We start from the raw sequence: 25,089 nt of genomic DNA, 5'->3' as shown, positions 1-25,089 counted from the left end.
TTCTCTCAGATTTGACCTAACGTCAACGGTTTTGCCTGCAGGGGGCAAAAACTGCAAAAATAGCCGATTTTTTCGAAAACAGTTTTTCTGCAATAACTTTTGACCCATGCCTTGTACGAGCTTACTTTTACCGGCATCGTGTTCCTCTCGTCAAGACGCATTGAATGAACTATGACTTGACCTTGAAAGGTCAACTTGAAAATTTGACCTCAGGTCAAGGTCATGACCTGACCGGAAAGGGTCATGTTGCATATCAGTCGATCCGTATCGTCGAGCTGAACACATCTAAGGCGTTTTCATCGCTCTAGCATGCCTCTATCAAAAGTTATTTGCGAAAAACTGTTAGATACCATTCGTGACCTAAGATGACCTCAGGGCATAAACAAGGGTCACGGACACCATTTTCAAGTTCAGTGTGTCTAAACCACTTGTAATTCGGTGTTTGGGAGTGTTTATAATGTCTTCCATCCAAAGGAGGCGCATTTCAATTTTCTCCCATTGACTTATAATGGGGAGGTCGCAAAATTTACCTAACCTTAGGTCATCGATATCAAAATTCTGAGATATACATTTTGTACATGCTATTGCTCTCAGCAATCGCTGAAACTTTCAAAGCGATCGGTCACTCGGTGTAGCTATGACAGACATTGAAAGTTTTTATGAGGTGAGGTCACTTCAAGTGACCTGGTGACCTGACCTTGAATGACCTTGGTCTGAAATTTTCACAACATGTGTAGAATTGATGTATGATAAGGTGTACCAAAAACGGCGGCGCTCCGCGCCGCCGGTTTTTGAGATATTCGCGAAAAACCACAAGGGGGGGTGTTCAAACACCCCCCCCCCAGCAGGGCGCGGGCTAATAAAGCTATAGCGCCGCGGAAAAACGTATTTGATAGCCCTATTAACGCTCTTTCTGATTAGTCCCATCAGATTTGACCTACCGTTGACGGTTTTACCTGCAGGCGGCAAAAACTGCCAAAATAGCCAATTTTTCGGAAACCGTTTTTTTTTTTCTGCAATAACTTTTGACTCAAACCTTGCACGAACTTTCTTTTACCAGCATCGTGTTCCTCTCGTCAAGACGCGTCGAATAGACTATCATTTGACCTTGAAAGGTCAATTGGTCAAGGTCATAATTCCTGACCGGTAAGGGTCAAGTTGCATATCAGTCGATCCGTATCGTCGAGCCAAACACAATTAGGACGTTTTTATCGCTCTAGCATGCCTATCAAAAGTTATTCGAGAAAAACAATCAGATACCATTGGTGACCTGAGGTGACTCAGGGGCATAAGAACGGGATCACCGGTGCCATTTTCATGCTCAGTGTCAGTGTGTCAAAGATACTAGTAATTCAGTGTTTTAGAGTGTTTATAATGAATTCCGTCTAAAAAAGGCGACTTTCAATTTTCTCCCATTGACTTCCTAACGGCGAGGTCGCAAAATTGACCTGATCTTAGGTCATCGATATCAAAACTCCAAGATAAACATTTTACATTACTGCTCTTATGAATCCCTGAAAGTTTCAAAGCGATCGGTCACTCGGTGTAGCTTTGGTAGACATTGAAACTTTTATGTAGTGAGGTCACTTGAACTGACCTGGTGACCTGACCTTAACCCGCGCCCCGCTGGGGGGCAGAATCTGCCACCCTCCCGTTTTTCGCCAATAACTTCCAAACGCGTTACGCTAGCGACGTCAAACTTTCAGTACCTTATCATACATCAATTTGACACGTGCCCTGAAAATTTGAGCGAAATCTGTCGGAAGATTTTTGAGAAATTGACGTTTTAGTGACGTCATGTTCGCCATTTTCGCCTAAAAACGGCAAAATTTCAAACGCCGCTAACATCTTCATATTTAAAGGAATCAAGACGGTAACAAAAAAGTTATACGTGATTCTACTTTGTCTATCAAATGGCTATCTCGGTTTTTTGAAATTTTGGATTTTGGCCCAATTTTTTTCTAAAAAACTGACTTTTTTGGGAAAATAATTATAAAATCCAAAATTTTAAGTGTATCGAAAAAAACCGGAATATATGTCAGAGAAGTGGTCTATGTGCACCTACATACCAATTTTTAGAAGAATCGGTTCAAAAATGTGGGAGTTATTCAAAATTTTATGACGTCACGACACACAAAATTTTTGAAAAATGACTTTTTTGGAAGTTCTAGACCTCGTACGGAAACAAAAATAGCACCATTCGATTTCGCCGTGAAAAACTGCATCAGATAGACACCTTTTTAGGCCTTAACAACCAACTTCAAAATTTGACCTCACTTGACCTGACCTTGACCTGACCTCGACCTGAAATTCATCCAGAGGTGGTCCATATCACTTATTGAGTGTGCCTATTGAATTCTATGAGTAAAATGACCCATATAAACATGTGTCGCACATGCCCTTTTCTATATTTTGTTTTTGGTGACCTGACCTGACCTGACCTGACCTTGACCTTGACCTTTGAATGACATTGTATGCAACGAATATTGTCTTGGTAGTCTAAGAACACGTTTTGGGCAATCAGTCTCAGTCCATTCTTCGGCAACTACGGTGCAAGGCCGATACTGTAGAAACTTGCATTTTGTACCCTTGACCTGACCTTGACCTGACCTCTGACCTACTTAAGCAAAAAAATTTGGGCTCTTAAGATCCGCCTTGTTGAGAGCTTTCGATTGCCGTTTTCCCCGTCTTTCTACGACCATCGGTTCGGAAGTTAGACAGGGGGGGGGGGGGCAGAATCTGCCCCCTCCCAGCAGGGCGCGTATGGCTGAATAGCCCAGCGGGGCGCGGGTTAAGTGACCTGGGTCTGAAATTCTCACAACATATGTAGAAAAGATGAATGAAAAGGTGTGCCAGCGCTTCGCGCCGCTGTTTTTAAGATATTCGCGAAAAACCGCAAGGGAGGGGGGTGTTCAAACTTCTTCAAACACCCCCTTCCCCAGCAGGGAGTGGGTTAACCCGCGCCCTGATGGGGTCTGCCGAGCTACGCGGTCTGATGGGGGGCCATTTTGCCCCCCCCCCCTAAGATCTCGAGAACCACGCAACATAGCGACAAGCGGCAAACGGCGTTGGATAGCCCTAACGGGGAAATACCTTGTGACCCAATTCCATTGACCTCGGTCAAACCGATGACGTCACAGGTCAGGTCAAAGGTCGAATTTTCACCGTTTACAGGCATTTTAAGAAATGCGTTGTAAAATCGAGTAAAATGCATTTCATTGAAAACCATTGATGGGGAAATGTTTGTCAAACACATTTTGTTATTTGAGGTCAGTGATACCAGGTCAGGTCACAGAGGTCAGGTCACTGAGGGTCACAAAATAAAAATGTCATGTGATGCATGTTTTATGGTCCATTTTATATGCCAAATGCGATTATGTGGGACAGGCAGCCCTTGGGGTCAGTTGAGATTATGTTTTGGTGAAGGTCAGGTAAAGTTCAGGTCAAGGTCAGGTTAACCCGCGCCCGGCTGGGGGTCCTGGATTTCCACGCCCTGCTGGGGGGGGGGTGTTTGAACACCCCCCCTTCTAACTCGGCTCCTGGGCCACGTAGCGATACGCGGAAGGCGGCGTTCGAAAGAGCGTCAAAAATAATGAGGAAATCACTTCCGTCAATTTTTTGGTCAGGTCAAAGGTCAGGTCACCAGAGGTCATTGAAGGCAAATTTTCGCCGATTTCCAGGTCGAATGTCGAAAATTTCCAAGAAGCCAACGCATAACTCGGGAACCAATAGAGCTACAGCGCCGCGGAAAAGCGCATTCGATAGCCCTATTAACGCCCTTTCTGAGTATTCCTCTCAGATTTGACCTAACGTCAACGGTTTTGCCTGCAGGGGCAAAAACTGCAAAAATAGCCGATTTTTTCGGAAACAGTTTTTCTGCAATAACTTTTGACCCAAGCATTGTACGAGCTTACTTTTACCGGCATCGTGTTCCTCTCGTCAAGACGCATCGAACGAACTATAATTTGACCTTGAAAGGTCAACTTGAAAATTTGACCTCAGGTCAAGGTCATGACCTGACCGGAAAGGGTCATGTTGCATATCAGTCGATCCGTATCGTCGAGCTGAACACATCTAAGGCGTTTTCATCGCTCTAGCATGCCTCTATCAAAAGTTATTTGCGAAAAACTGTTAGATACCATTCGTGACCTAAGATGACCTCAGGGCATAAACAGGGGTCACAGACACCATTTTCATGTTCAGTGTGTCTAAACCACTTGTAATTCAGTGTTTGGGAGTGTTTATAATGTCTTTCGTCCAAAACAGGCGCATTTCAATTTTCTCCCATTGACTTATAATGGTGAGGTCGCAAAATTGACCTGACCTTAGGTCATCGATATCAAAATTCTGAGATATACATTTTGTACATGCTAATGCTCTTAGCAATCGCTGAAAGTTCAAAGCGATCGGTCACTCGGTGTAGCTATGACAGACATTGAAACTTTTTATGAGGTGAGGTCACTTCGAGTGACCTGGTGACCTGACCTTGAATGACCTTGGTCTGAAATTTTCACAACATGTGTAGAATTGATGTATGATAAGGTGTACTAAAAACGGCGGCGCTCCGCGCCGCCGTTTTTGAGATATTCGCGAAAAACCACAGGGGGGGTGTTCAAACACCCCCCCCCCCCCAGCAGGGCGCGTGTTACGGAATTTAGTGAACGCTTCTCTTGGCAGCGATTCAGCGACTATTTTTAGCAGTGGTTTAGTGTTTCGACGGTCGTCGACGTGGCCTGAGAAATGTGATGTGGTGCGCAGGAATCGTCTGATTCAATATATACGCATTGAAATGGCTTGAGCCACGTGTCTCCAGGTCTGTGTCGGAGATTTTCGGATTTATTTGAGAGTTGAGAGTTGAGTCAAGTTGAATTGTCAACATTTTGGTGCCGAAACTGCCCGGGAATATTTACTGAGTTGTTCTTTCCTGATTTCCAGTCTGATATCGAGTATGGCGGAGATAGAGCGCTTGAAGCGTTCGAGGAACGCCGCCCGAGGGTGGCTGAATCGTGCAGGCGAGTCCCTGAGCGCCGCGCTGACAAGCAAAGATGCAAAGCAAAGTGACGCACAGACAAGCAAAGATGTGGATCTTTTTGAACTGGAAACCATGCTTGCTCTCTTTGATAGGAGGATGTGTAACTTTGAAGCCGCGCAGACGGCTCTTGAGTCGGAACAATCTGAGGAGGACACCCTGTCCGACCAGTCTTCAGGGTCGTTGGACCAGTTTGATCATGTTGAGAGCGAGGGCCATGAAATTGCTGGCAGTCCAAGCAGCACCAGCTTCTGGTGCTGGGATCCGAGGTGAGACCCCCAAGCTACCGAGGTTGGACCTGCCCCGTTTCTCTGGAAAACCCCAAGATTGGCCTGCATTTTGGGAGGCGTTTTGTGTCGCAGTACATGATTCGAAGTTAGCAGATGTCACAAAGCTCACCTATCTGAGAACGTTGCTGGATGGTGAGGCGAAGAGATGCGTGGAGGGGCTCGCATTGAGTAGCGAGAGTTACAAGATAACTTGTGATCTTCTGCAAGAGCGGTTTGGACGCAAGGATTTAATAATATTTCTCATGTGCAAGCTCTCCTCAACCTTGATCCTATTCCTTTGGACAAGCTCCGTGACCTAGTAGATATCCTCCTCATCCACATCAGAAGCCTGGAAGCCCTCGGCATTACAGGAGAGTCCTATGGTGTCCTTCTAAATCCTATCATCCTTTCCCGACTACCCAATGCTGTCCGCCTGGAGTGGGCCCGTGAAGCCGAGGAGAAGGAGGCTGATCTTGATCATCTCATCGGGTCCTGACGAGGGAGGTGGAGCGGCGAGGTCGCTCTGGTGTCTACGTGGGACTGGCTGGTGCTGGAGCATCATCTTCATCTTCACGAGCCAGTGGTGCCGGCGCTTCTTCACGGGCTGGTGGTGCCGGAGTCTCCGCTCGGGCTGGCAGTGCCGGCGGTTCTTCATCTTCGAGAGGTGGGGGCAGCCACCCTGCTGTCACTAGCCGGCGCCCGTCTGTGTACACGGAGGTGCGGGGCACCGGCCCTGGTCTACCCTCTGGGGCAGCTCTGCACTCATCTGAGCTTAAGTGCTCTTTCTGCGGTAAGGGACATGTCTCTGAGAGATGTAGAGTGTTCCAGCGTCTGAATCTCCGTCAGAGATTTCAGAAGCTTCGTGAGTTGTACGCATGCTTCTCATGCCTTGAGGTGGGCCATCGGGCCACTGATTGTGGTAGGATGTGTGATCGTTGTGGAGGTAACCATCACCCATTGTTGTGCATGGGTAAGAGTGTCGGAGTGCCATCCCGTGTAGAGGTAGGTGGTGTGGAGAGGGAGCAGACAGCTGCTCTGCCTCAGTCTGACTCTAGTCAGACTCAGAGTCTCAGTGTGGTGGCTGATGCAGCCCCGGAGGGAGGGCCCCAGGGGGGTGGAGGTGCGTCACTGTCATGTGATGGAGCTAAGAAGTGTTCTGTGCTCCCTGTAGCAAGGGTGCTGGTGCAGGGTCACGGGGGGGAGACTTGTTGAGGCCAACCTTCTGTTGGATTCTGGCTCAGACACTACTTACGTGAGCAGTGCGCTTGTGCGCAAGGTGCAGCCGCGTTGGTGTGGCTCCACGGAGGTGGGGTATGCAGTGTTCGGAGGAGGAAAGGTTCCCAGAGCCACCCGTGACGTGTATGAGCTGAGTGTGAGTGGTTCACATGGTTCTGTATCTGCCCCTCAGAACCTCAGAGCTGTGGCGGTTCCAGCCATATGTGCCCCCCTCGCGCGTCCACTTCTGCCGGCCTCTGTTCTGGATCAGCTTGATGGTGTAGTCCTGGCTGACCCGCTAGAGAGTGAGAGTCTGCACATCGACATTCTGGTCGGTGTTGATCAGTTCTGGCAACTGGTAAGTGGGGAGACGCGAGTACTGCGAGAGGGTATGGTGGCTCAGAGAACTGTGTTCGGCTGGGTGCTGAGCGGTCAGGTGAGTGGCGTAGATGACCACAAGGGTGGATGTCAGCTCCTGTGTCTGGGTGACATACATGAGTCGGCGCTGCGCCGTCTGTGGTCACTGGAGGGAGTAGGTGTGACGGATGTGACCACTGGTGATGAGTCTGATGTGATGACCACGTTCGAGTCCACTGTGGAACGATCAGCTGATGGTCGTTATGTGGTGAAACTGCCATGGAAGGAGAGTGCAGTTGACCTGTTGCAGGATAATCGAGCTAGTGCTGAGAAGCGGCTGACTGGTCTGGGACGTAAGCTGGAGCGGGACCCTGACCTGCGTGCCCGTTATGATGGTGCCCTGTGTGAGATGGAGGGGGCTGGGGTGATTACAGAGGTGCCTGTGGAGGAGCTGGTAACCCAGAACCCTACATTTTACCTGCCCCACCGTCCGGTAGTCAAGGAGAGCAGCACCTCTACTAAAGTCCGCCCAGTGTTCGATGCGTCCGCTCGTGGGCCTAATGGTGTCTCTTTGAACGATTGCTTGGAGGTGGGACCCTGCCTCCTGCCTAACCTGCTGGAGGTTCTCCTGCGTTTCAGGCGCTGGCCGTTCGCAGTGACCGCTGACATCACGAAAGCCTTTCTGCAGGTCGGTCTGAGTGTCGAGGATCAAGACACCCACCGTTTCCTGTGGGACTGTGACGGTCGTGTGCGTGTGATGAAGTCACAGAGGGTCATTTTTGGTGTCAGTAGTTCTCCCTTCCTCCTAAATGCTACGATTAGACATCATTTGTCTCTGTACCCTGATTCTCCTGCCATTCGTGAGATGCGTGAGAATTTCTATGTGGATGACCTGTTGTCGGGTGCCAACAGCGAGAGTGAGGCCTCCGCGCTGCTCTCAGAGGCTCAGCGTGTGATGAGAGATGCCCACATGATGTTGACCAAGTGTCGCTCTAACAGCCCCCTGTTGTTCGACAAGGCGCAGGGTGTGTTTGGTGAGAGTGAGCATGTGAAGGTGCTCGGTGTGATCTGGAACCCGACTGATGACCTGTTCGCATTCCAGGGCGTGTCACTGCCTGACGACATTGTTCCCACAAAACGTGTCGTTCTCAGCTTTATCGCACGCATGTTCGATCCCCTTGGATTCATCAGCCCGTTTGTGATGACTCTGAAATCTCTCTTCCAAGAGCTGTGGCAGCTGGGGTTGCACTGGGATGACCCGCTGCCGGAGTCCTGTCGTGAGACGTTCGCCAGATGGCTGAGTGGACTGGCGGTGCTGAAGGAGCTGCGTGTGCCGCGCCGCTACTCGCCGAGCGCGTGGAGGGACGGCCACGGCGCTGAGCTTCTGGCATTCAGCGATGCATCGCCCAAAGGGTATGGAGCTACCGTTTACATCCGTGTCCCTTTGGAGGATGGGTCATTTCATGTGTCGCTGGTGATGGCAAAGAGCCGTGTGGCGCCTAGGCTAGAGCTTAGTCTTACTAGGCTAGAGCTTCTTGGCTGCCTGATCGCGGCCCGCCTGGTCGTGTTCGTGAGGAGTGCGCTCCGTCTCTCGCACAGTACTCCGTGCCTCTGTTGGACTGATTCAATGGTAGCACTGGGTTGGATCAGGGCCGATCCACGTAAGTGGAAGGAGTTTGTGGCCAACAGAGTGATTGAAATTCAGAGTCTGACGGATCCTGAACGGTGGCAGCACTGTCCGGGGGAGTGTAACCCGGCTGACCTCACCACACGCGGGGTGTCTGCTGAGGAGCTTGTGAGGTCAGAGCTGTGGCTCAGTGGGCCATCTTGGCTGTCACATTGTCACACACCTGACGTGAACCAGTCTGTCTTGGTGCAGCACGATTTGTCCGGCGTCTCTGTGAGTTCTCCCGGAGGTGACGTGTGCCCCCGTGCAGGTGACGGGTGCCCCCGTGGAGGTGACGTGTGTTCCCTTGGTGGTGATGTGTACCGAGCTGGTGGTGATGTGAGCACGCCTGTGTGCTCACCAGGCGGTACCGTGCGCACGCCTGTGTGCTCGCCTGGCTGTGCTGTGTGCACGCCTGTGTGCTCGCCTGGTGGTGCTGTGTGCTCGTCCGGCGGTGCGGCGTGCTCGCCTGGCGGGGCTGTGCGCACTCCCGGCGCAGCCGTGTGCTCGCCTGGCGGTGCTGTGTGCTCGCCTGGCGGTGCTGTGTGCTCGTCCGGCGGTGCAGTGTGCTCGCCTGGCTGTGCTGTGTGCACGCCTGTGTGCTCGCCTGGTGGTGCTGTGTGCTCGTCCGGCGGTGCGGCGTGCTCGCCTGGCGGGGCTGTGCGCACTCCCGGCGCAGCCGTGTGCTCGCCTGGCGGTGCTGTGTGCTCGCCTGGCGGTGCTGTGTGCTCGTCCGGCGGTGCAGTGTGCTCGCCTGGCTGTGCTGTGTGCACGCCTGTGTGCTCGCCTGGTGGTGCTGTGTGCTCGTCCGGCGGTGCGGCGTGCTCGCCTGGCGGGGCTGTGCGCACTCCCGGCGCAGCCGTGTGCTCGCCTGGCGGTGCTGTGTGCTCGCCTGGCGGTGCTGTGTGCTCGTCCGGCGGTGCCGTGTGCTCGCCTGGCTGTGCTGTGTGCACGCCTGTGTGCTCGCCTGGTGGTGCTGTGTGCTCGTCCGGCGGTGCGGCGTGCTCGCCTGGCGGGGCTGTGCGCACTCCCGGCGCAGCCGTGTGCTCGCCTGGCGGTGCTGTGCGCTCGCCTGGCGGTGCTGTGTGCTCGTCCGGCGTTGCCGTGTGCTCGCCTGGCGGTGCTGTGTGCTCACCCGGCGCTGCCGTGTGCTCGCCCGGTGCTACCTTGTGCACACCGGACGGGGCTGTGTGTTCGTTTGACGAGAAGGTGTCTGATCCTATTACTGAGGAGATGGTTGAAGTAGAGTCCTTCTGTTTGGTGACTTCACAGTTTGAGGAAGTATTTCCTGTTGAACGCTGGGGTAAGATGTCCAAGGCTGTCCGTGTGGCGGGCTGGGTCCGTCGATTTATACGGAACTGTCGTGTCCCAGCTGACAGGTGCAGTCTTCCTGATCTGACGACTCTCGAGCTAGCTGACGCGAGGCTCGATCTGCTGCGACAGGAGCAGCGGAAGGCGTTTTCTGGAGAATGGAGCGCGTTGGAGAAGCGCCAGTCGCTGCCGAAGGGCTCGCGCCTGATCGGTCTCGACCCGTTTATCGCTGACGATAGACTTCTCAGAGTGAGGGGTCGGCTGGAGTTCTCTGACTTGATGTACGAGGAGAAGCACCCGATTCTGCTGCCAAAATGTCACTTGGCTGTGCTTTTGGCAAGAGAGCAGCATGTTCTTCTGAAACATGCGGGTGTCTCAACGATGATGACTTCGCTCAGAGGAGCGTATTGGATCTTGGGCTTGCGCTGCATCGCCAAGGGTGTGAAGCGCGGCTGTGTCAGCTGCCTTCGTCACGATTCTCGACCGTTCAACGAGGAGGCGGCGCCTCTGCCGGGCTGCAGAGTGACTCAGTCCCCTCCATTCACAGTGACTGGTGTTGATTTTGGTGGTCCCCTATTCAGCGTCGATTTTCCACGGAAGAAGTTTTACGTGTGCCTGTTCACGTGTGCTGTCACGCGTGCCGTTCACCTTGAAATGACTGACGCCCTGTCGTTACCGGCATTCATGCTAGCACTCAGGCGTTTTTCAGCCAGGCGCGGTCTACCAAGGATCATGTACTCTGACAACGCACCTACTTTCAGGGGAGCTGATAAGCAGCTGCAGCGTGTCTACAGTCATCTGGCGCCTGAGTGGCGCTTCATTGTACCGCATTCGCCGTGGTGGGGCGGATGGTGGGAACGGCTCATCCGTTCCGTGAAAGTGGGCCTGCGCAAGTCGCTTGGGTCACGCTGTCTGTCACGGGATGAGCTGGAGACTGTGTTGTTAGAAGTTGAGTGTTGTGTTAACTCCCGTCCATTGACGTTTGTTGGTGATGGACTGGACTCGAGCCCCCCGATCACCCCGGCGCACTTTCTGACGGGCAGAGGGACCGGGTTCTCCTCGCGGGTGGTGGAGGACCCTGCCTGTGTGAATGCGAAGGCGCTGACTGAGAGAGCTCGTGTGTGTGAGAAGCGTCTGGCTAGATTTTGGTCTGTCTGGTACAAGGAGTATGTCAGGACCCTGCCGCCTTCTGTCAGAAGGTTCAGGCCTCAAGGTAAGCTGTCCGAGGGCTCCATGGTCATGCTGCAGGAGGATAACGTGCCGCGCATGAGGTGGGTACATGGTGTCGTCACGAGACTGATCACCGGCCGAGACGGAAAGGTGAGGTCGGCAGAAGTCCGGACTCCGTCTGGTCTAAAAACCCGTCCCATCCAGAGGCTTTTTGACCTCGACCCGCTGTCCTCTGAGCCGTAAACCGCTCACATTCGTCGGCGGTGTTAGACCGCAGTGTTCGTCAGCAGTGTTCGTTTGTTTTTCTCTCGTCTGCGATTACAGGCAAGGTAGTGTTGGGCGCCGACTGTAGATGTCGCTCTGAGCAGTGAGGCGGCGTGCAGAGGACGCGCTGAGTTGACAGTTGCGTGTGGTGGCTCGCAGAGTGCAGGGTGCAAGTGGCCCTGGTGATGTGACAAGTTTGATGTCGTTTGCGTCGAGGTTGGCGTTTGTTTGTTTGAAGAGTGGTGAATCGATTTACGTTTGCGTTTGTAGACTGATGCGTTTGACTCAGATTGTCTGTCTGAATCTGTCTGAATTGAATTAAGTGATGCAGTCTTGTTCGCTGTGAACTATGGATCTGTCGTTGTAAGATCGGTTCCGTACCTGTGTGAAACGCGCCCTCTGAAGTTCGCATTTCAGGGGGGAGGATGTTACGGAATTTAGTGAACGCTTCTCTTGGCAGCGATTCAGCGACTATTTTTTAGCAGTGGTTTAGTGTTTCGACGGTCGTCGACGTGGCCTGAGAAATGTGATGTGGTGCGCAGGAATCGTCTGATTCAATATATACGCATTGAAATGGCTTGAGCCACGTGTCTCCAGGTCTGTGTCGGAGATTTTCGGATTTATTTGAGAGTTGAGAGTTGAGTCAAGTTGAATTGTCAACAGCGCGGGTTAAGGTCAGGTCAAATAAGGTCTAATTTCAAAGTTGATATTTTGCATAAAATGGGTATCGATTCGATGCAGCTCGTCACGGGGAGTTCAATGGTGGTCTCCGTTTTCCGTTACGAGGTCTAGAATTGCTAAAAATTGAGTTCAAAAATTTGACTTCATCAATTTTAAGTTTTTTTTTGCTATAACTTTGCCAAAAAAAGAGTTATCGATCTAAAATTTGGTATGTATATCAAAGAGCGCAGGGACTATCACATATATCAGTGGCGCAGCCAGGGGGGGGTCAGAGGGTCAGCTGACCCCCCCGAAATTTCTGTCAGGGGCCCGCTCGAGAAAGAGAGGGAGAGAGAGAGAGAGAGAGAGAGAGAGAGAGAGAGAGAGAGAGGAGAGAGAGAGAGAGAGAGAGAGAGAGAGAGAGAGAATCCTAATCTACATAATCGGACGGGTCCGCTTCGAAAAGTAAAGTGCCTAGGTACTGGGACATCACGGGTGAGGGGTAGGCCTGAGGGCCCCGGTGGATGGGTCCGGGCCCCCGGGAGAACGGGCCCCGGAGCCCCGGGTGGACGGAGCCCGGGCCCCCGGGAGAACGGGCCCCGAGCCCGGGTGGACGGGGCCCGAACCCCCCGGTGGATGGGGCCCAGGCCCTCGGGAGAACGGGCCCGGGCCCCGGGTGGACGGGGCCCAGACTGCGGGTGGATGGGGCCCGGACCCCCGGGTGGACGGGGCCCGGGCCCCCGGTGGATGGGTTCGGGCCCCGGGAGTACGGGCCCCGGGTGGACGGGGCCCGGGCCCCCGGGAGAACGGGGCCCGGACTCGGAGCCCAGGTGGACGTGGCCCGGGCCCCCGTGGGGATAGGGCCCGGGCCCTCGGGTGAATGGGGCCCGGGCCCCCGGGTGGATGGGACCGGGTCCCCGGGAGAACGGGGCCCGGGCCCCGGGTGGATGGGGTCCGGCCCTGGGTGGACGTGGCCCGGGCCCCGGGTGGATTGGACCCGGGCCCCGGGAGAACGGGGCCCGGACCCTCGGGTGGACGGGGCCCGGGCCCCTGGTGGATGGGGTCGGGGCCCGGGTGGACGGGGCCCGGACCCCCGGGAGAACGGGGCCCGGGTCCCTGGGAGAACGGGCCCCGGGCCCCTGGTGGACGGGCCACGGAGCCCCGGGTGGACGGAGCCCGGGTCCTCGGGTGGACGGGGCCCGGGCCCTCTGATGGACGGGCCCCGGAGCCCCGGGTGGACGGGGCCCGGAGCCCCGGGTGAACGGAGCCCGGGCCTCGTGTGGACGGGAACCAGCCCCCTGTGGATGGGGCCCGGGCCCTCCGGGTGGATGGGGCCCGCTAGGGTGACCCGTTTGCTCCGCAACGCGAATAAGGCATATTTTCGATCGGTGGGCGTTTGGTTGGTCTTGTGTCCGTGGGTCATGTATACATTTCGGTCGGTTGTCTTTTGACGGCTAAGCATTTTGGTTTGGAAAAAAAACATCCATCGCATCGAGGTGCTCGTGTCTGATAACCATACGTCTACTACAGAACTTGTCAAGTGTATTTTATAGCATAGGTTGACGTAGGTCATTGAAAAATGAGAGCCATAGATGAATTGCCATGTAGAGGTTTGAAAATTTATCTTTTTAAGAATACTGTTACTCGTCTTGCAAAAGCGATGATTGGATCTTGGACAAAAATGAATGCTCTTTCCAACGATGCCATTTTTAATTGTCAACCGTATCAGGTTATGCAGCAAATGCCGTGTAATTAAGTAAGTCATGAACAAAAACCATTTTCTCCAGCGATTTGTTCCACATTGTTTTTAATCAATGCGGTGTTTTAATCAATGCGGGTTTAATCAAAGCGGGTTAATAAACCCGCTCCGTCTGACAGTCACCCGAAAATAGCATTAAGTCCAAAATCCGTCCGAAACGTCAATTTTTCAAGCATAAGTGCCCTCACGGGTGCACGTGGCGCGTGCCATCCCTGCACCGCTCACCATTCGATAGCCCGTTCGATCCTCATTGTTCCCCATGCCGATCGGACCCACGGTTACCGAGATACTGCACGGGGACCGGACCCGTGTCGGTCAAATTTAGCCATTTTCGCCCAATTTTGCAAGCCTGTAAAGTCTATTACGCGAGTTTGCACTTATTGAGCACGCGCCATGTGCTCACCACCAGCCCGATCAAGCTGAGACCCCTCACAGGCACGTTCCCCATCAGTTGTTCTATAAGTTGCGCAAAGTTCAGCGCACTAACGTAGGTGCAACGGTCTGGCCTGTACCTACCCCGGGATAAGTAACACCATGCCGGGACCACGGTGACAGACAGAATCTACGTCACCACATCACCACACCACAATTCAAACCTGGCCCAAGGCAATACATGACCCATGTGAGCACGTTAACCCTCGCCGGCTCAGGCCATTTTGCGTCCTTCGACGGCACAAGGGAGGGAGGGTACGACCCCCTTCCTCGCGTTTGGCGTATGATCGAGCTAGAGCTTCGCGGAAAAAAAAAACGAGCGTGTTGCCCGTGACGAGAGGAAGCCGATAATACCCAATTCCAAGGTCCTAGGTCACTGGTTGACCTTCCAGGTCAGGTCAATGACCCAAATGTCGGGAAAATCGGGACCTGTTAGAACGTCGTAAAATGTGGCTGCTATAGGTTTTTTGTCGGGGTGCTGATCACGAATATTATGTCAGTTTTGATAACAGATGATGTCTTTATGCAGTTAGGCCAGGTCGGGTCAGGTCAGGTCAGGTCAACCAGTAGTGGTCCCGCCGGGTATTCGTAGTACCTACCTACGTGTCAACCGCCTCTGACAGCTTTGTAACATGTTACGAAGGCACCAGAACTACTTCTTAAATGATCAAATGGTTGTTAAATTGGAATTCAGGTCCAAAAAAGCTAGCCTAGAAACATGCATAACTTGAAAAAAAGTGTACCGAGGTCATCATAGGTCAGTGACCTGACCTGACCTTCAGGTGACGTTGACATCCACCCTTATGCATGGGAGCATCATCAAATCACATGTTTGAACGCTGGAATCCACGAAAGGACTGCAAACGCGCGGCTAATGCGAGCCGGCATATGCCGAACCGCGATTCTGGCCAAACATGGTCTCGGAAAGTAGGTCACAGCTCAAAGTTCATTTGGGTAAGGGTCATTAAATTTCTAGGGTAGGTGTAAAATTGATGAACGCGAGGGTACTGAAAGTTACGTCGCGATCAGCCGCTTTTAACGCGAGTTATTCGCGAAAAAAAAAACCTTAGGGGGGTTGCATCAACCCCTCCCCATGTGCCGGCGAGGGTTAAAACTTCTTGTGAGCGAATTCACGTAATGAAGAAGAATAAAGGCACAATGCTTTGTCCGACAGAAGCAGGCAACAGTTCTGATTGCATTATATGCTATACATATTGCGGAAAGGGCACATTTCGGCCTCGAAAGATACGAATACATACGTCATAGTAACATATTTCTGTGGTGGTCAATTTGCGTAAAAATTGAACACCGGGTGATTAACTACCGAGCTATTGTTCTATCCAAATTTTCTGATTCAAACTCGCTCAGGGTTATCGTGCAGGTAAAGGGGGCCCGCTCAGCAGAATGCGTATGAAATATGGAGAGATTCTGAAAAAATGGGTGGGGGGCCCGTACACTAGTGGGCCCGCTTTGGAGGCGATGACCCCCCCGAAACGAAATCCTGGCTGCGCCACTGACATATATTCCGTTTTTTCGAAATTCGGAAAAAAAATTGGAAATCTTTTGAATTTTTCTAAAAAAATCATTTTTTTTACTTTTGGGGGTCAAAATTCCAAAATTTCGAAAATCCGAGATAGCAGTTTTGTAGCACCGTCTTTTTTCTACACAACCAGCTAAAGAACTTTGAAATCACTTGTTAACTGTAGAACTGGTGAGCGTTTCAAGATGTCATGTTTTTTGCTCATTTTTACTCGAACATGACCTCAGTTTGACCTCAATAACTCCTGACCTGAGGTGACCTGTGACTTAACCCTCGCCCGCACATGCCATTTTCCCATCCTAGAACGCACATGGGGGGGGGGGTTGCAACCCCCCGTGCCATTTCGTTCCTGTTGGAGATAGAGCTTAGCGGTAAAGACCAAAAAGATTCTTTGGGTAGAGACGAATTCAATGATACCCAGTTTTACCTTCTCAGGTCAGGTCAAATTAAAAAATGTTGCTGTTTTGGGTCACCGTTGGATATCAAGTGTGCTGCCTATCATATACCGATGACGATGCTGTTTTCTGGTGCCAAGCCAGCTAGAACCTCTTTGTCACACTACCCGACCAGATTTTTGCTGCTGAGGTCATTACAGGTCAAGCTAGGTCAAGGCCAATTATATGTGTTTGTATGTCTGTGTGTGTCTGTGTGTATACTGATGTGTGCACCGATTGATTTTGTGTCCATATTACATGAAATCATGATCTGAGAAGCTTTTACCAAAATGCAGTCAAAAAACTCCACAAAAAGTAAATTCAGCTTGCCTAAAACGCAATTATCTTAGATGACCTAGGTTGACCTTGACCCTGACCTTGACACCTGTACATCGTCGAACAACATGTTCCATGATAGGTGGGAGGTAAAACTGGCAAAAAAGACCGAAATCAAGGTGTCAAAAGCTCACAAGGCCCATAGCCAACGCAAGATGTTGATAATTGGCCATTTGGGTCATGACATGACCTGAAAAACAAGGTCATATCTCCGAAACCAAAAACCACAGAAACTTGAAATTTTCAGTGGACGTCGAGAAAGGATAGAGGAGCATCTATACGAAAAATCAGCTTTCTAGCTCTAAAAATATTGAGTGCAGAGCAGAAAGACTACCTGGGGGGTGGCAACCCCCCCATGTGCGGGCGAGGGTTAAAATTTTGTGTGAAGGTGTCAAATTGATGCCCGGTAAGGTATCAAAATTTGGTGCCGCTGCGCGCCGCCGTTTTCTCGCTATTTAAGAAAAACCACAGGGGAGCCAAAATGGCCCCCAGTCAGGGCGCGGGTTAACCCTATTACTGGTGGAGGGGAGGCCGATTCGGCCCCATCTGTAGTTTTTATTCCTCTCAACGGAAAACCACTTAACCCGCGCCCGGCTGGGGGTCCTGGATTTCCACGCCCTGCTGGGGGGGGGGGGGGGAGGGGGTGTTCAAACACCCCCTTGTAACTCGGCTCCTGGGCCACGTAGCGATACGCGGAAGACGGCGTTCGAAAGAGCGTCAAAAATAATGACGAAATCACTTCGGTCAATTTTTTGGTCAGGTCAAAGGTCAGGTCACCAGAGGTCATTGAAGGCAAAAATTCGCCGATTTCCAGGTCGAATGTCGAAAATTTCCAAGAAGCTAACGCATAACTCGACCTTGGTTCACTTTTTCGAGTTTTACTTGTTTCTAGGGTAGTTTTTGGTGCTGATTTCGATTTTAGCAGCCATTTGAATATTTACGAAGTAGTTCTGGTGCCTTCGTTCCATGTTACGAAGCTATCAGTAGTAGGTGACACTTCTATGGATGGCCGGCAGGACGCCTACTAGTTGATCTAACCTGACCTGACCCGACCTGGCCTAAATGCATAAAGACATCGTCTGTGATCAAAACTAACATGAAATTCGTGATCACCACCCCAAAATACCCCGTAACATCCTAACTTTGCGAAGTTTCAAGAGGTCTCGATTTCCCAACTTTAGTTGGGTCATTAAACTGACTTGGAAAGTCAGCTTATGACCTTGGACTTTGAAATTGGATATATTCGGCCTCATTTCGTCATAGGCAGCACGCTTGACTTTTCCGCGAAGCTCTAGCTTGATCAGGGGCCAAACGGCTGAGCGGGGGTCCAATTGAACCCCCTATACTATGTTGATTATGCACATTTACAGGTAAAATTCTCACCAGGACACACCAGCCAACATCTGTGCACAATCTGGCTACAATTCTACCTATGGTTTACCCTCTACGAATAAATACGTGCTAGAGCGGAAAAATCCCCACTGTGGCATTGGCCCGATCTCATAAATGGAATACTGTCGTATTCACGGCATAAGATAATATTAATAGTGATACCAGCAGTGGATGTGGTAAAATACAGTCCAAAATAAACGAAAGCACACGATTGGTGCATAATGCGCCATCCCATTCAAATAAGCCCGCCCACTTCAATAGATGGTGTAGTTTCTTAGGACGTAAAAGATGCAAAACACTACCGAACTTTTTTAGCTCGGCCACTGGGACCGACAATATACAATTGACTGAAATGCATGAAAACCATTTTGCATTTAGGTACCTACCTAACAGCCGTTTTCTGCACCCAAACTTTAGCCAGTGACGCCCTGTCCATTCTAAAGCGTTTATAAAATTGGTCCCAGCACCCGATTTTATATGGGGAAGTCATTTAAAAAGCATATTATCTCTAACCAATTTATTTATTATGGCCACTTTTACAGGACGTGTAGGGAGCTTTAACTTTTACATTTCTTCCTCGTTCAGGAGCAACGTTTTAACCCTCATCGGACCTTCAGGTTTTCTGAATACCGAGGGGGCGTTAGGGGGTTGGAAGTGAGGGAGCAACCCCCTTCGCCGATTCGCCCCTAATTGAGCTAGAGCCTCACGAAAGAAACGATCGTGTGTGTCGTTACGGAGCCGGTGATTAGGCTGGATTTTTGGGTTACTTTTTCGTTCCGATTCATGTATTTCATAGTGTTTGGCTTTTGAATATTTTAGTTCTTTCAGATAAATATTACTTGCTTTACAAATTTTGTAAAAACCTTTCATTTTTTATAAGCCGACGTTCAGAGTCCTAAAAATACATCAGCACTACAATCATTGTAAACAAACAAATGGAGCGCCACTTGGCTCTGTTCCAATGCCATTTTTTTAGTTTATCTGGTGGTTTTCTTGCTCTTGTACGTCGTTTTGTTGGATGTTTTGAATCCCTTAAGATTGACTTATATCATATTTAAGAAGCATGTTGACTGAAAACAATCTGAAGTATCCAGGAGGCTGACAGAGGTCCTGAGTCTGACTACTGAGCAATATCAATATCAAGTTGAACAAGTTATGAAATTTTGGTTGATAAACGCAAGTTGATCGGGCTCATATATCAGCAAGAAAAAGTAAAATTAAAAGAGCTTATTGTCCAAAAACAAGCTATAATATTGCAGACCTTGGAGCAATACTGAAGAGCACGCTGAGCAGGATCATGCCAGAAAATGTTGACTGATGAGCGCATATTGATGTATTGGTATGAATATTGAATGATAACTTACAACAGCAAGATAAATTAGTGCTAACTTTCAAGTTAAAATCTAGAATGAATGGACTTGGGCAGTTTTACTATGCTTAGATGCTATGCAGATTGTAATGTGCATCAGGTACTCAGTGTCTGGCAAATGAAACATGCGATCATTCCATTGCTACTGGAGGAGAAAGCTTGGATCACTAAATCCACTTTATGTTGATTTTGATGTTAATCATCATCACTGTATTTCTCGAAAAAAGGATTGTAGTAAAATTGTCAATGTGACAATCCATGCAACGATGTGATCATATTATGTGTTCATAGTCATTTGTGATAGTCATTATTGGTCCAATATACAATGGCAAAGCTCTCAGTCTCAGCGTTTCTTCCTGTGGATGGCCAGCAGTGACTCAGAGCTTAGAAGTATTAGTTTTCTTCACAGGGCTGGGATAAAAAGTACTGAGGGTAATCTACCACCAAGGAACTCTACTTTGACATGGTACGAGATGTAGGCACAAGTAGGTAGGTGCTCAGTTCCTATAGTCAGTAGTTGTGTATGTTTAGTCGGGTTAGCTTAGATCAGATTGTTAGTTTTTTAATTTGCCAAATGTCCATAAAATGTGACCTGAGCAATGAGCATACCTGAACCTGACTAACCTGACAGCTGACCTAACCTCAATCATCACACATATTTGCAGCCTACCCAAGACCTGCATGGCAGTAGCACCCAGTTATAGGTAGGTACTCACCCTAACTCAATCTTACCTGCTAACCTTCAACTTGCCAAAAGTTAGCTCACATTGCCAAGCTGTGTCCAGGGAAACAGTCAACTGAGGAACTGGCTCATTGGGTGGCTGGTGTGAGTCTGTGTATTTAAAGTGTTTCTTCTCTGAAGCTGCTCTGCACTGCTGAATGTCATGTTAGATGCTCAGAAAATGTGGGAAATGATTACTAAGCTACTTTAGTGCTTTGTTAATGCTCGAGACATGAACAAGTACAGATCCTGCAGGGTACAGCTATGAGTTAGGTGCTAGGTGAGTACATATGTTCTGTGAATGTGCTGTTCCCTGTTTGACCGTAAGTAGGTATACAAACAAGCACAGGGTCACAGTTATATTCAATCTCCACATAAACATACAACAAAAACGGCCATATAGGTACCTAGCCTAACTCAAAACACACCACAGATAACTTAAGCCTTTGAAGGCACAAAAATGTTTTGATTAACAGGACAGGTTTACAATATATCCTCTGTCCTTGGGGGATCTTGCTGCCAAGTTGAGGTATGATGACTGAACTTCAGGATTGATCAACCTTTTCTTAGCCACTGCTTATATACGAGAAAGACCAAATGCTTGTTTGTTTTGATTTACAGGACATGTATACAATATATCCTCTGTCCTTGGGGGATCTTGCTGCCAAGTTGAGGTACGATGACTGAACTTCAGGATTGATCAACCTTTTCTTAGCCACTGCTTATAAACGAGAAAGACCAAATGCTTGTTTGTAAACTGCGTTGAAAATTTAATGATCCACCTTCAATTCTGACATGAAGGCACAAATGAAATAGTTTCCTCTCCTTTTGGAATACACAAAGCAAAATATTTAATAAATTTTAGTGGATGGACAAGAGCAATTAGCATAGCTTTCCCTCAAGTTAACTTCTGGCACTGTTGATGAATTACACTGACGCTTATTCGCTTCATATTTTGTAACAAACGCGCTAAAACTGCAATATAACAGCACTATATGCTTCTTGACAAAATGCAATAGTATTAACCCGCGCCCTGCTGGGGGGGGGGTGTTTGAACACCCCCCCCTTGTGGTTTTTCGCGAATATCTCAAAAACGGCGGCGCGGAGCGCCGCCGTTTTTGGTACACCTTATCATACATCAGTTCTACACATGTTGTGAAAATTTCAGACCAAGGTCATTCAAGGTCAGGTCACCAGGTCACTTGAAGTGACCTCACCTCATAAAAAGTTTCAATGTCTGTCATAGCTACACCGAGTGACCGATCGCTTTGAAACTTTCAGCGATTGCTAAGAGCAATAGTATGTACAAAATGTATATCTCAGAATTTTGATATCGATGACCTAAGGTCAGGTCAATTTTGCGACCTCCCCATTATAAGTCAATGGGAGAAAATTGAAATGCGTCTCTTTTGGACGAAAGACATTATAAACACTCCCAAACACCGAATTACAAGTGGTTTAGACACACTGAACATGAAAATGGTGTCCGTGACCCTTGCTTATGCCCTGAGGTCATCTTAGGTCACGAATGATATCTAACAGTTTTTCGCGAATAACTTTTGATAGAGGCGTGCTAGAGCGATGAAAACGCCTTAGATGTGTTCAGCTCGACGATACGGATCGACTGATATGCAACATGACCCTTTCCGGTCAGGTCATGACCTTGACCTGAGGTCAAATTTTCAAGTTGACCTTTCAAGGTCAAGTTATAGTTCATTCGATGCGTCTTGACGAGAGGAACACGATGCCGGTAAAAGTAAGCTCGTACAAGGCTTGGGTCAAAAGTTATTGCAGAAAAACTGTTTCCGAAAAAATCGGCTATTTTTGCAGTTTTTGCCCCCTGTAGGCAAAACCGTTGACGTTAGGTCAAATCTGAGAGAATTATCCAGAAAGGGCGTTAATAGGGCTATCGAATGCGCTTTTCCGCGGCGCTGTAGCTCTATTGGTTCCCGAGTTATGCGTTGGCTTCTTGGAAATTTTCGACATTCGACCTGGAAATCGGCGAAATTTTGCCTTCAATGACCTCTGGTGACCTGACCTTTGACCTGACCAAAAAATTGACCGAAGTGATTTCGTCATTATTTTTGACGCTCTTTCGAACGCCGCCTTCCGCGTATCGCTACGTGGCCCAGGAGCCAAGTTACAAGGGGGGGTGTTCAAACACCCCCCCCCCCCCAGCAGGGCGTGGAAATCCAGGACCCCCAGCCGGGCGCGGGTTAAAAATTTAGCCCTGATGGCATTCATTCTTGGTGGAAACGTAATTACAAAATATTTTGTAGTAACTATTAAATTCCGGCCGAAAACAGTGCACGGTTTAAAAAAGAATCATTCCAATGACGGTCTATTCTTGCGGTCCTGAAATCGCCACTATTTCCGGCCTCTCCAACGCAACTCGTTGTCCAGACGTAAATATGCATTTGGCATACCCTCTGGGGCAACATTTTCGTACATGTCCTGAAAATTTGAAGTCCCAGTCTTTTCAGGTCAGGTCACCAGGTCACAAAAACAGGTACAAGGTCAGGGGAAAATTGGACTAGCTTAGCGGCAACTGAATTCCAGAGCTCACTAAAATTGGTAACAAAGTATATCATCCGATGCGCACGGACGTCCTGAGTTCACTGGTGCTTTTATTTTTGCTCTATCTTTTCTAGGTAAAAAGTTATAAACGAAAAAACTTTTAACATGTTTTAGCGAAATTTTTGCACTCATACCCCAAAGCCCCCCTAAATATTGACTTCGAGTCACCATACTTTCACAGGGCGAGATCTCCTGTGGACCCACCTACCCTGTAAATTTGGCGTTTCTTAGTGCCATAGGAGCCAATCGCGAGGGAGGGGGGTCGTACCAACGCCGTCCGTGTTATGGAAAAGGCCCTCGCCTGGCGAGGGTTAATAAGCAACCTTTCTCCTTTGATGACCTCTGGTGACCTGACCTTTGACCTGACCTAAAAATGACCGGAATGTTTTCTTCATAATTTTTGACATTTCTTCAAATGCCGCTTTCCGCGATTCCCTAGGTGGCCCAGGAGCCGAGTTAAGCGGGGGATGTTCTGACACGGGGGGTGTTCAAACATCCCCCGCCCGCCGAGATGTAACCCGCACCCCGCTGGGGGGGGGGGGCAGAATTTGCCCCCCTCCCCTCCCGTTTTTCGTCAATAACTTCTAAACGCGTTACGCCAGCAACGTCAAACTTTCAATACCTTATCATACATCAATTGAAGACGTTTCCTGAAAATTTGAGCGAAATCCATCGGAAAAGTTTGAGAAAATGACGTTTTAGTGACGTCATATTCGCCATTTTCGCCTCAAAAACGGCAAAATTTCAAGCGCCGCTAACATCTTAATTTTTAAAGGAATCAAGACGTAACAAAATAATTATACGAGATTCTACCTTGTCTATCAAATGGCTCTCTCGGTTTTCGAAAATTTTGGATTTTGGCCCGATTTTTTCTTTTAAAAAAACTGACTTTTGGGAAAATAATTATAAAATCCAAAATTTTGAGTATATAAAAAACGTAATACATGGCAGAGAAGTGGTCTATGTGCACCTACATACCAATTTTTAGAAGAATCGGTTCAAAAATGTGAGTTATTCAAAATTTTATGACGTCACGAGACTTTTTTTCGAAAAATGATTTTTTGGAATTTCTAGACCTCGTACGGAAACAAAAGTAGCACTATTCGATTTGCCGTGAAAAAACTGCATCAGATAGACACCTTTTTAGGCGTTAACAACCAACTTAAAAATCTGACCTCACTTGACCTGACCTTGACCTGACCTCGACCTGATATTCATCCAGAGGTGGTCCTTATCACTTATTGAGTGTGCCCTATTGAATTCTATGAATAAAATGACCCAAAAAAAAAACATGTGTCGCACATGCCCTTTCTATATTTTGTTTTTGGTGACCTGACCTGACCTGACCTGACCTTTGCCTTGGCCTTTGAATGATATTGTATGCAACGAATATTGTCTTGGTAGCCTAAGAACACGTTTTGGGCAATCAGTCTCAGTCCATTCTTCGGCAACTACGGTGCAAGGCCGATACTGTAGAAGCTTGCATTCAGTACCCTTGACCTGACTTTGACCTGACCTCTGACCTACTTAGGCAAAAAAATGGGCTCTTAAGGTCCGCCTTGTTGAGAGCTTTCGATTGCCGTTTTCCCCCTTCTTTCTACGACCATCGGTTCGGAAGTTAGACAGGGGGGGCAGAATCTGCCCCCCAGCAGGGCGCGTGTGGCTGAATAGCCCAGTGCAGCGGGGCGCGGGTTAACCCTCGCCCGCACATGGGGCGAGCAACCCCCCCAGGTTGTCTTTCTGCTCTGCACTCTATATTTTTAGAGCTAGAAGCCTGATTTTTTGCATAGCTGCTCCTCTATCCTTTCTTGATGTCTACTGAAAATTTCAAGTTTCTGTGGTTTTTGGTTTCGTAGATATGACCTTGTTTTTCAGGTCATGTCATGACCCAAATGACCAATTCTCAGCATCTTGCGTTGGCTATGGGCCTTGTGAGCTTTTGACACCTTGATTTCGGCCTTTTTTGCCAGTCTTACCTCTCACCTATCATGGAACATGTTGTTCGACGATGTACAGATGTCACGGTCAGGGTGAAGGTCAACCTAGGTCATCTAAACTAGTTGCGTGCTAGGCAAGCTGAATTTACTTTTCGTGAAGTTTTTTGACTGCATTTTGGGTAAAAGCTTCTCCGATCATGATTTCATGTAATATGGGCTTATGAACAATCGGTGCACACATCAGTATACACACAGACATACACAGACATACAAACACATATCATTGACCTTGACCTAGCTTGACGTGAAAAGAGCTCAGCAGCAAAAACCTGGTCGGGTAGTGTGACAAAGAGGTTTTAGCTGGCTTGGCACCAGAAAACGGCATCGTCATCGGTATATGATAAGCAGCGCACTTTTTTATACATTTATTACATTATCACATAGAACAGATACGAACATAACGATAGTATGTACATGGCACTTGAGGGTTACGATACGGTCTGGGCGCGGCGGTCTCGTGTGGGACCGGCGTCTGGTCCCACACGACCGGCGCCGCACATCCCACACGCCTGTCCCTGTAACTAGCTTCGTTACCACGCAGAAACATTAAGCAGGGGAAACAAAACTCGACCATTTCACGTCCCCGACGCG

The 25,089-nt window shown here is 49.2% G+C and overlaps 1 protein-coding gene across 1 annotated transcript in view; it reads right to left on the bottom strand.

Annotated features, from left to right (window-relative positions):
* Positions 1 to 25,089, bottom strand: part of LOC122387215 (dipeptidase 2-like) — a 161,420-nt gene that overhangs the window by 121,214 nt on the left and 15,117 nt on the right. The window lies entirely within an intron of this gene.

The sequence above is a fragment of the Amphibalanus amphitrite genome, unplaced genomic scaffold (genome assembly GCF_019059575.1).
Source record: "Amphibalanus amphitrite isolate SeventyFive unplaced genomic scaffold, NRLGWU_Aamphi_draft 000277F_arrow, whole genome shotgun sequence".
NCBI classification, from domain to species: Eukaryota; Metazoa; Arthropoda; class Thecostraca; order Balanomorpha; family Balanidae; genus Amphibalanus; species Amphibalanus amphitrite.
The sequence above is the reverse complement of the archived record's forward strand: the minus strand, read 5'-3'. Positions and strand labels throughout refer to the sequence as shown.